At 34.4% G+C, this 11,819-nt stretch overlaps 1 pseudogene; it reads right to left on the bottom strand.

Moving 5' to 3' along the window:
* Nucleotides 1–1,859: 1,859 nt before the first annotated feature.
* LOC101417700 (cyclin-A2 pseudogene) lies at nt 1,860–3,266 on the bottom strand (annotated as a pseudogene).
* Nucleotides 3,267–11,819: the final 8,553 nt, after the last annotated feature.

The raw sequence follows: 11,819 nt of genomic DNA, 5'->3' as shown, positions 1-11,819 counted from the left end.
TTTCTTTTAAAAGGTGGCTAAACTAGCATCAAACAATTCCTTAATGCTAAAAATTATCTAAAACTATTTAAAGGCCTACATTTTTAAGTACAGCATATATAAACAAAAGCACATGAATCTTCAATGTACAGTTCAGTGGTTTTCTACATAGAAAGATTCTACCTTTGTAACCTCCATTCAGATAAAAAATTGCCAGTACTCTGGAAATCTCCTTTGTGCTTCCACCCCCACATAGCCATTTTCCACAGAAGTAACCCACCATTCTGACTTCTATCACCATTGATTGGTTTTGCCTCTATATAAATGCAATCCAGTAGCCATTTTTCTACCATGTCTGCCTTATTCTTCTCAACATTGTGTCTTTGGGATTCATGCATCCAATTGTATCTAGCAGCAGTTTTAAAAAAAATTTATTTCTATATAGTATTCTATTGTATAAGATCATTTGTCCATTCTGATAGATATTTAATATTTTCCAGCTTGCAAATATTAAGCAATATATATATATATTATGTAAAATACATATTTATTACTCAAATGTGGCCTTTCTCTAAGTCAAATTCAGCATATAAATGCACTACCTTCCCCCCTGCATGGAACATGACTCCTGGGGATGAGCCTCCCTGGTACTGAGAGATTATTACCAAGAACTGACTGGCAATGAATCTGGAAAAGTCCTTGACTTAAAGGGGGAAATGTAATGAGTTTTTATGGCTAAGAGACTTCAAAGTAAATTGGGAAGTCATTCCAAAGATTATGATTATTCATGTCTCAGCAGGATCTCATTGACTGACATAGTAAACAGTAACTCAAACAGAGGGGCTCCAGAGGACTCTAGAGCCATCTAGATGTGATAGGAAGGGCAGACAATCTCAGGAATTTGGCATGCTGTCAGTGGATCTTACTTTGGAATGTATGCTCCCCAATGTAACAGAGTTAGACTCATTTATAATTTCCCTATACATGGCTCTTCTGCCCTTTTTATTTGAACCTATAATTAGCACTTTACTTGTTAAATATATGTCCCAGAGGCTTAAATATTCTAGCTGTTCATATGCAGGTTGAACCTTGAATCTCAGCAGAGTTGCAACTCCTACTCACCAGTTCATTAGACTCACCCAGGACAACTAACAAAAGGATGATAAGGGAGAACACCTATCCCAGGAAGTGGAGAGTGTCTGCAACTGCAATCAATATAGTTCCATCCATATGCCCCATGGGATCTAAACCCTCTCTCAATCAGAGTCAGGGTGGGCAATAACATCCACAAATCCTCAAGATTGAGGAATGAACAAGCAGAAGGGTAGAAAGCAACTGTGAACTAATGTAGATTTATGATTATTCTAGCGATGGAAGAACTTCTATCATTGATATAAGAGGGCAGTGGTCACCAGAGTTTCAGAGGGGAAGGAGAAAGAATATGTGCAAAACGGGGGCATTTTTAGGACTTTGGAATTGTCCTGCATGACATTGCAATACAGGATACAGGCCATTGTACATTATGTCAAATCCTATAAAATTGCACAGGGCAAAGTGTAAACTATAATGTAAACTATAGTGCATGGTTAGTACAATGCTTCAATATGTTTTCATCTATTGTAATACATGTACCACAGTAATGAAAGATGTTGTTAATGTTGGCAAGTGTGAGATGGTGATGGGAGTGTGCATATGGGAATCCCCTATGTTTTTGATATAATAGTTATGTAATCTAAAACTTCTTTAAAAATAAAAATATATTTTTAAAAAGTAATAGCTATCCTACTTAGTAATTGACCATAACTTCTATAATCAGAAAGATCATAAAATTAAAACCTAAGATAAAAACTGTACACAATACACTTTGAATGATTTACATCTTAGAAAAAAAAGATAATCTTTTTACTGTTACCTATTATGGTCTCTGGTGGGTTGGAGAGAGAAACACCATAATACTTTGAATGTCTGTACTTTTCTCTTATTGACTGTTGTGCATGCTGTGGTACTGTGAGGTAGGTCTGGTGAAGGTCCATGAGACAAGACTTAAGACTTTTCAGGGTATATTCAGTCTTTCATACTAATGACTCGGGCCAGCTTTGCCCATTGAGTATATAGAGTGCTATATGAAAGGTTGTTCCAGCAATAACTGATGAGAAATACTTTAGGTACAGATCGGCATCTATCAAACTTAACTCTGCATAAAATATCTGCTAAACTTTCAACTGTGCAGTTTGCAGGCTGCTGATGCACAAAGTGTTGTGTAAGAAATTGATCTACTGTTGGTGCTGCTAGGTCAAAAACAAGGACGTTCACAAATGCATGTCCCATTCTTAGAACTTTTTTCTTGGCATAGATATCATTTGTAATGTATACAAATGATACATTTTGGGGGGTGTTTCTTCAAACTTTGAAGTTAATAGAATAGCAGCAGTGCCCACAGGCTGAAGTTTCCCCCTCAACATTGACAGGGACAAAAGGAACCTATCAGTGTAGTTCATATTTATATGCTTCCCTAGTCAGTCCATGAGAATAGCCCTCATACTGTTCATGATATCTGGCTGTTTCTTCATGAAAGCCACTTTAGACTTGCATTTAACCTCCACTGCCCTAAGGTATGTATGAATGACCTCTTGGTAATGTGGTAATTCATTAGCACACACTGGTTTTTCATCTTCTAAAACAACTGAATTTTCCAAAGTGTGTGGAGATTCAAAACTACCATTCAGGATATGATGCCTGCGACTCGTCCCAGCATGCCCACAATCCCATCTTTCGCTCTACATTAAATTCTCTTGCTATAAAAACAACAACCAAAAAAACAAAACAAAACAAAACAAAACAAAACATAAAAATCTACCGTCTATTGGGTGATCAAGGGTACCAACTGTTTTCTTGGTCCAGGTAAAGTAACAGCTGACTTAAAAACCAAGACTTCTTCATATTCTGTTTGTTTAGATTCTGCTGCCCTAATATAAGTCTCTTTTTCTGCTTCATCCACATGAATGGTGAAAGCAGGCTGTTTAGTGGTTGCTTTCCAAGGGGGAACAGTGACATGCTCACCATTTACAGGGAGATCCTTAAAAGGTGAAACCCATCGTGTCCTGGGCCTCTACTCCAGCACTGGACCTTCGACTCTGCGGACTCCGCCGGGGAGGTGGTTGCTGGGAAGGCTCCGCCTTCTTGGAGTTGCTGTTCTCCTGGTCCTCTTGGAGAGCCAACTGCTTCAAAGTTAGCAGCGCCGAGCCCGCCTCCTGGGCCAAAGGCCACAGTGCAGAGCTGCCCACCATCACTGCTCCTGGGAGTGGACGGCAGGGTCAGCCTGCGTTTAATTTCAAATTAAAAAGAAAAGTGTTTTGGACATCCAGGAAAAAAGACTATAAGAGAAAAATCGGAGTTATCATCAGAAATTGTGTCATATATACTTTATGCCAGAATAAATTGCAATATAAAAAGGAAAAAGAAAATTAAGGAAATAAAATGTGAACCTGAAATTTTATATTCAGCCAAACTGACTTTTGATTATGGAGACTGCAGATGTATTGTTTTCTACATGCAAGAACTCAGGGAAAATTGTTCTCATTAATCCTTCTTTAGATATTTACTGGAGAATGTGTTAGATGGTCAGAGACTAGAGAGACATCAATCTGAAGATTTGCAGCAAATATTAAATAAATACTTACTTTTAAAGTATGTCTAAATGAGACTATATGGCAGAGAATAGTAGCTTTATAATCTGATAATATATTTGCAGAACTATAAAAAGTGTGGAGAAAATAGGGAGAGCAGATTAAAAATTTTTACCTTTTTTTCAGTTAAAAAATTTTTAGAATCTTTTTTCAGTATTTTTATAGTATTGGCAATGTTATATTGAGAATGTTTTATGTGTGATATGGGTTAAAGCAAAGGAACAATCATATAATATTCTATTTATATCATTCTCAGAGTCCTGGATGTGGGAAAAGGAAGATAGGAATGTAAGCTATAAAAGTTTAAGCAAACTCAGAATGAATGCAGAAAAAAAAGCATATATGTCTCTATATATTCCTTCACTCTTGTTTCAGTGGTTATCCTTTATTATTATCCTTTATTATCTTATAGGTGACTATAAGAGTCTAAATTAATAATTTAATTCTTTCTCGATATTAGAGGAACTTAAAGCTTTTAACTGCATTTATATCTCTCCTGTTTTTTATTTTTCCATATAGTTCAATTCTATATGTACTTTAAATGCTACAAAAGTTGTTATATTTAGTTTTACTCACTTAATTATCTTTTCTTGTGTCTGTGTGTGTGTTTATGCTTTAAAATTACTTTTGCCTCACCATGATTACATCTGGATCATTTTCCTTCTCTTGGAAATCTTCCTTTAGCATTTCTTGGTGGGTTTTCTAGCAATTAATTTCTCAGTATTTATTTATTTTTGAAATCAAGTTCATTGTTATTATGCATATACAATAACATGCACCTATTTTAAGTATTCTTTTTTAAACACTTTGACAATTGTATATCTGTAAAACTATCATCTCAACCAAGATATAGAATATTGTTATCACCTCAAGAGGTTTCCTCATATCCTAGCAACCAATAATGTATTCTTTTTCACTAGAGATTATTTTCACATAGTCAAGAATTCTATATGTGAGCAAAAACCAATGAGCAAACAGACGAGGGAGTCACCTGGGGGGGGTATAAAAATGTAAAAAAAAATCTATATGAAAAGAAGCATTTAGGGTATTCTATTTTGTGCCTGGCTTCTTTGATTCTCTCTGTTTTAGAACTTAATCATATAATTGTGTGGTCAGTAATTCACTCATTCTTGTTACTGCTGAGTAAAATTCCATTATGTTAATATAGGCCAACGTGGTAAACCATTCTCCTGTTAACAGATAATTAGATTATTTCTAGTCTTCAGTTATAATTTTTTTCTCTTAAGTGAAGTTTGCATATTGACTATGAAATTTTTGCCTACCTTAAAATGAAGAATCATTTCTAAGGTTTTATGTATTTTTTGTTTTTATATTTACATCTATGATTCATTTTGCATTAAATATAGGGTATGACATGAGGTAAGGATTGAGGTTGAAATTCTTTCCTTTCTCCTTGGCACCCTGTTTGAAATGACTATGTATATGTAGATCTATTTCTGAACTATTGATCCTGCTCCCTTGATCAATATATCTACCTTAGGTCCAATGCGAAATCTTAAAATCCTCCAACTTTGTTCTTTTTAATGTTTTTACTATTGTAGATACTTTGCATTTACAAATATGTTTTTAAACCAGCTTTTAAATACCTACACAAAACCAGTTGTGTTGCTGACTGGAATTTCATTGAACATATCAATAAAATTGGGAAGGATTTACATCTTAAAGTTAGGTTTTCCAATGTGTAAATATGGCATATCTCTTAAATTATTTATATCTTCTGCCTCTGTCATTTAGTTCAAATATCTTAGAGAATATACCTAATCTGAATAAAAGTTTTGAGACAACACTTAACTCCTTTTTTTGGTAAACCCATTCATAGGCTTTTCTCAGGTCAGGTTACAATGGACCATCACAGAGAGGTTAGGATGCTCTGGTTTAGTTCCTACTTATCCAAAGCTGAGATAAGTAGGAATTATAAAATTTATTTTATCAGGGAAGGGTGTTTCATATATCAGAGTGTGAGGATAATTATATGATCCTTACACATTACACAAAGAAGTGGAATTTGTTTTCTTTTTAAATGGAATCCTTTGTTATCAAAATTTATAATTAATTTTTAAGGCCATTTTATGGAACATTTATGTACAAACTCACCAGATACCTCTTGGCACATGGCAATTTCATCCTCAGGAATCTGTATATGGCAAACTCACTTGTTGAAAAATATGGCAAAATAGGCAAGGCATGGACTCGGGGAAGAGGCTCTCCAGGATCACTTGCCATAATCCTCAACAATAGACCCAGGTTGGACTGTACCCAGAGGACTGAGCCATGACTTCCTGGATTCTCAGCCCAGAAGCCAATTACCTCCCTATGGACTACTCAACTCAAGTCAAAAAATTAGTTAAAACTAAATTGTTAAGACTAAATTGAATTCAATTGTTTACTATTTATGAGCTTGTGGCTGACTATTCTAAATATTTAATTCTTGATTTAATAGATTATATAAACAAAAATAAAACAAATTGATTCAGTTTAAAAGAAAAAGAAAGAAAATGCACAAATACACCACACCTATACACATACGCACACACACACACAGTACATACTATCATAAAAATAAAGTCTTAAAATTGGGCAGAATAAAACCGGTAAAATCCATATACATACGTATAAAAGCTGGAAAAACTTTATCATCATCAGAACTTCATTTGGGAACTCTTAATCTATATGGAATTGGGTATATATATTTTGATATCAGTTACATATTACTTAGTTACAGGATTTTAAAAACCAGAAAGTTAAAAAAAGCAAAAATCTTTACTTCATTTCTTATTGCATAGTACCTTTTCTAAATTTGTTCAGAAGCTGAATATTTAAATATGCTTTCTCTTAGAATAACTTAAAACAGAGTATGGTAGTTTGATATTATTTATGAATTCCAAAAAGAGATATAGATTATGTTTGTAAACTGGCCTGTTCCTCTGGCTGTGATAACCCTTTGATTATATTAGATTCAGCTGAGGGGTCTGATTAACCGCTGTTAAGAAAAGGGCTTTGGTTCAATCATGTCATTAGAGTGTGACTCCGCATTGAGTCCTAGGCCCTTTGGTGGGTTAATAAAACAGACTCTCACATGAACGTAGACACACAGGAGCATAAAGAAAAAGACATGACAGAGGAGAGAACTTAGTTTTGAAGCTGGAGCCCCTAGAAGAGAGTTAAGTCTTGTAGTTTACAGCTGGCCTTGTGAAAAGAACAGAGCTGCTGAGCAGGGAAAATAAATGAGCCCCAGGAAGAGAGACCAGTCCTATGCCAGCCTAGCAGCTGAGATTGGAAGAAGCTGCAGTCTTAAGAGGGAAACGGCAGGCTGAACCCTCACAGACTTCGCCCACCATCTTGCGTCAACACATAGCAACAGAGTTTGGGTGAGAAAGTGCCTCTTATGGTACCTTCAGTTGCACTCCTTAGGGCCTCTTAACTGTAAGCTTTTTCCCCATATAAATATCCTCTATAAAAGCCAACCGATTTCTGGTACTTTGCTTCAACAACCCTTTGACTAACTAATATACAGAAGACACTGATGTAGAGTTTTACATTGAAGCTTGGAGGTTTCTATCTGTGACGAGACCATATGCCTTATTGTTGCAATATACCGGTAACAATGTAAAGATGAGTATAAGAATGGGATGGATCAACTGAATGATAGAAGATGCTTCCCAAAGACAAATTAGTAGCCCAGGAAAATTTGTAATAGTACTGGTATTTTTATATAAATGGTTGAAGTTGGGCAACATTAATGGATCCAAATTCCTTCCATATATCTAATGCATATAACTATGTTAAGTTTACTGTTCTGTTCAAGTATTAGAGTTGACTTGACAATAGTCTTAGAAAAATTTCTAGCTTTGCTTGCAAGAACCACAGTGGCCCATTTACACATGAAGGAGTGTTGGCTTTCCATCTAAGCAAAAATTGTGGTCATCCTCAGCTACTTCCAAAAAAATAGTTATCCTACTCTCTGGTAATTTGACTCTAAAACATATGAATCTGTAAATTGAACAGTATGAAATTTCACAACATCAGGTCATTCTGGAAAGATGGGCACCATAATCATTAGAGAAGATTGTTATAGTACATATCTGGTGGGGAAGAATGTGGTACCAGGAACGTATAGTAGAAGGACCATTTAACTAACATAGACTTCACATTCAATTCAAGAAACACTTCAGATTTAGATTTTTTATATTTCTGCAATTGACATTATACCCTAAGTCATATTTTTGATAAAAATATTAGTTTTTAAGTATAAGCATTTAGATATTTTTTGGAATTTATTTTTCATTTTTTGATGCATAAGTTAAAAACAATGTCCTGTGTTTCTCTTGATTTCTAAACTTTGGCTAGACTTCTGGATGCTGAATTATATTGGTTGAGTTTCTTAGTTAATTTCATATATTGCCATACTGTAAACTTTTATAATGTATCACTACAAGATCCTGTTCTGTTTGCTATAAGCATGCTAATATCAAAAGCAGTGTAGATGTGCAGTGAGCACTCAGAATGAGGGCTCTGGAGTCAGAGAGTTTGCCTGATATTTTTAAAGCCATTTGTTGAAATTATGTATCTTCTTTAAATTGGTTTCCTTGTCTTTAAATTGGTGATCTGATTATCAATGTCAACATTAAATAAGATAGTATAGCCATGTGAACCATACCAAGTATTCAACAACTGTCCTGCACATATCAGCTAATATCAGTTTTATTAGTGATATCATCTACTCCTTCATTAGATTCTTTTATATAAATCTCTTTACCTAAAGAGTTCTCTGTAGACTTTCTTGCCAGGGAAAAAATCTGTCTCCCAGAAAGAATCATTATGCTTTGTTCCTACAGCAAAGTAACTTTGCTCTTTATCTTTGTTTATCTTTAATTCTCACTGCCAAGAAGTTTTGTATCAAATTTAAAATCCAATTTTAGAAAATTTTCTGACCTTCCTTCTTGGTAGATTTACATTCCTTTTCTTTAATGAAAGCATATAAATTGGTTACTTTACCTTTTGAAATGTATTAATGAGACACAATTTTAATAGTGACAGATTTCTAATGCTTTCTTTAAAGGGGGGAACATATTAACATAAATTTTAAAACACTATCATCAGGTTCTGAGCTTGCTGCTTGAAAGTAGTTTCATTAACAGGTGTACTAAACTTGTAAGAAGTCTTTCATAATGAGAAAGAAAATATATCAAGGAAAGAAAGAATTTAGTTCACCATTCTGGCTAGATGATATAGGCCACGTTCCACATAAGAATATAGATGTAAAAATTCTAAATAAGCATTAAATAACAGAATTCAGTAGCTTATTTAATAGTTATAATCAAAGAGAGCCTGTTGGAGGAAAGCAAGAGGAGTTCAACATCAGAAAATCTATCAAAATGAGTCACTACATTGATACATGATAGAAGAACAATCATTTATCAATTTACTCGCTGTGATGGTTAGGCTAATGTGTCACCTTGGCCCGGTAATTGTGCCCAGTTGTTTGATCAAGCAAGTACTGGGCTAACTGTAAAACAAGGACATTAATAGGTTATAGTCATCAGTGAGTTTACTGCATCGATGGCTGATTACATCTGCATCAGCCAGGGAGATTGCCGTCAGCAATGAGTGATGCTTTATCCAGGCAGTTGAATGCCTCAAAAGGGGAAGTGATTTCAGCATTCAGAGAGAATTTCCCAGCTCACCCTTAGACAGTTAACATCTCCTGGAAATGCATCAAGGACTTCCATTAGATTTTCATCTGAGCCCCTGGTTTGCAGCCTGCCTGTAGAACCTGGATTTTTCCACCCCTATAGCCACATGAGAGACTTTTAAACAATTTCATACTATTTACAGATATTTCTGTTGATTCTGTTTCCCTAGAGAACCCTGACTAATATACTCACAAAATATCTTTCTAGTATATTCAAATCATATTTTTTAATTTAAAAATTTGTTAACTTCTAGGAGTAGAATGCAATTTCCTTTGATTGATAAAGGTTTTAAAAAATATAGAGCAAATGTTTTTCTTTCATTTCAAACACGTTTTAACTTAGAGAAGTTTTAGGTTTACAGAAAAATCATGTAGAAATTAGAGTGTTCCCAGATAGTCCCCTCATACATGCAGTTTTTCCAATTTTTAACACTTTGCATTAGTGTGGTAATTTTGTTACAGATGATGAAAAAATATTATTTATAATTGTACCATTAATTATAGTCCATAAATTGCATTAGGGTTTACTGTTTTGTTGTGCATTTCCTTGGTTTTAAAAAGCTTTTATTCTTGTAACATATACACAATCTAAAATTTCTCATTTTAACCACTTTCAAATATATAATTAAGTGGTGTTAATTAGATTCACAATATTGTGCTGCCACCATCACCATTACCAAAACTTTTCTATCACCTCAAACATAATCTCTGTACCAATTAAGCATTAACTCCCATTCTCTACATCTATTCAGACCCTGGTAACCAGTATTCTAGTTTCTGACTCTTTGAATTAGCGTATCCTAATTATGTCGTACAAATTAGATCAAATAGTATTTTTCTTTTTGTTTCTGGCTTATTTTACTCACAAAGGTTATTCTTAATGAATAAAGTTTAAATGCAATGCATTTAATTTGGGTAAAGAACAAAGATACCAATGATACTACCAAGGTTTAACTTAGTACTGGAAGCTTTTTTCTTTCTCTCTTTTCCTTTTTCTTTCCCCCTCATCTCATCCTTCTGGACTTCTAATTCATTCTGTGTATTTCTATCTACTCTGTTTCTTTTTTCATTATTTCTACTCCATTTTCCTAATGTTATTCCTCTGTGTTTCTTACTCATGTTAATTTTTAGATTTCTAGATCCTGTATGGTTCTTCTTCTACGCTTTATTATTATTATTACTATTATTCTTTTTTCCTTCCTATCTCTTTCCTTTTCTCTGGTCCTATTTTTTTTCCAAGGGAACATAGATAACAGCAAGGAAATAGAATAAGAGGAATGAAGTGTCAAATTGAAACCTTGCCACACACACACACATAATCAACAACAAAACCATAGAATAGAGAGAGAAGCTAATCAACTAAATAAAAACATAAGATAAACAGATACTTAAACACCAACAAAGAATTAATGTCATACTAAGAAACAGGAAGCCATGGCCCAGTCCAATAAACAAACTAAAAACCAGGAGGAGATGCAGAACATGGAACAACTAATCAGAGATGTCCAAACAAATATTATGGACCAAGTTAATGAAGTGAAGGAAGAGATTAAGGATATTAAGAAGACACTAGGAGAACATACTGAAGAAATTGTAAGCATACATAAAAAGATAACAGATATGATGATGATGAATGGCACAATCCAAAAAATCAAAAATACACTGAAAGCACCTAACATCACATTTGAACAGGCAGAGGAAGGAATTGGTGATGTAGAAGATAATACATTTGAAATCAAACAGACTGTAGAACATATAGATAAAAAGAAGAAATCCAGCAGTGACTTAGGGATTTGAATGACAACATGAAATGCACAAACATATGCAGTAGAGGAATTCCAGAGAGATAAGAGAAGGGAAAGGGGACAGAAGAAGTATTGAAGGAAATAACAACTGAAAACTTCCCAAGCCTATTGAGGGAGATGGACGTATATGTCCAAGAAGTGCAGCATACTCCAATGAGTATAAATTCTAACAGGCATACTCCACATACTCCAGACATTTATACATCTAACCAGGGCACCTCAAAATACATGAGGCAAAAATTGGAAAAACTAAGTGGATGCCTCTACAATTATAGTGGGGGACTTTAATACACCATTATCACTATTAGACAGAACATCTCAACAGAGAAACAATAAAGAAACAAAGATTTTGAATAATACATTAGAGGATCTGGCCCTAATGGACTTATATAGAACATTACACCCAAATGTAGTGGGATATACATTCTTCTCAAGTGCATATGGATCATTTTCCAAGCTATAACACAAGCTAGACCACAGAACTACTCTCAATGAATTCAGAATGATTGAAATTACACAAAGTAATTCCTCTGACCACACTGGAATGGAGCTGGAAATCAGTAAAAGGCAGAGAACCAGATCAGGCACAAAGATATGGGAGTTGAACAACACACTGTTAGACAATCAGTGGGTCAA

Source organism: Dasypus novemcinctus, chromosome 1, assembly GCF_030445035.2.
Source record: "Dasypus novemcinctus isolate mDasNov1 chromosome 1, mDasNov1.1.hap2, whole genome shotgun sequence".
Classification (NCBI taxonomy): Eukaryota; Metazoa; Chordata; class Mammalia; order Cingulata; family Dasypodidae; genus Dasypus; species Dasypus novemcinctus.
The sequence above is the reverse complement of the archived record's forward strand: the minus strand, read 5'-3'. Positions and strand labels throughout refer to the sequence as shown.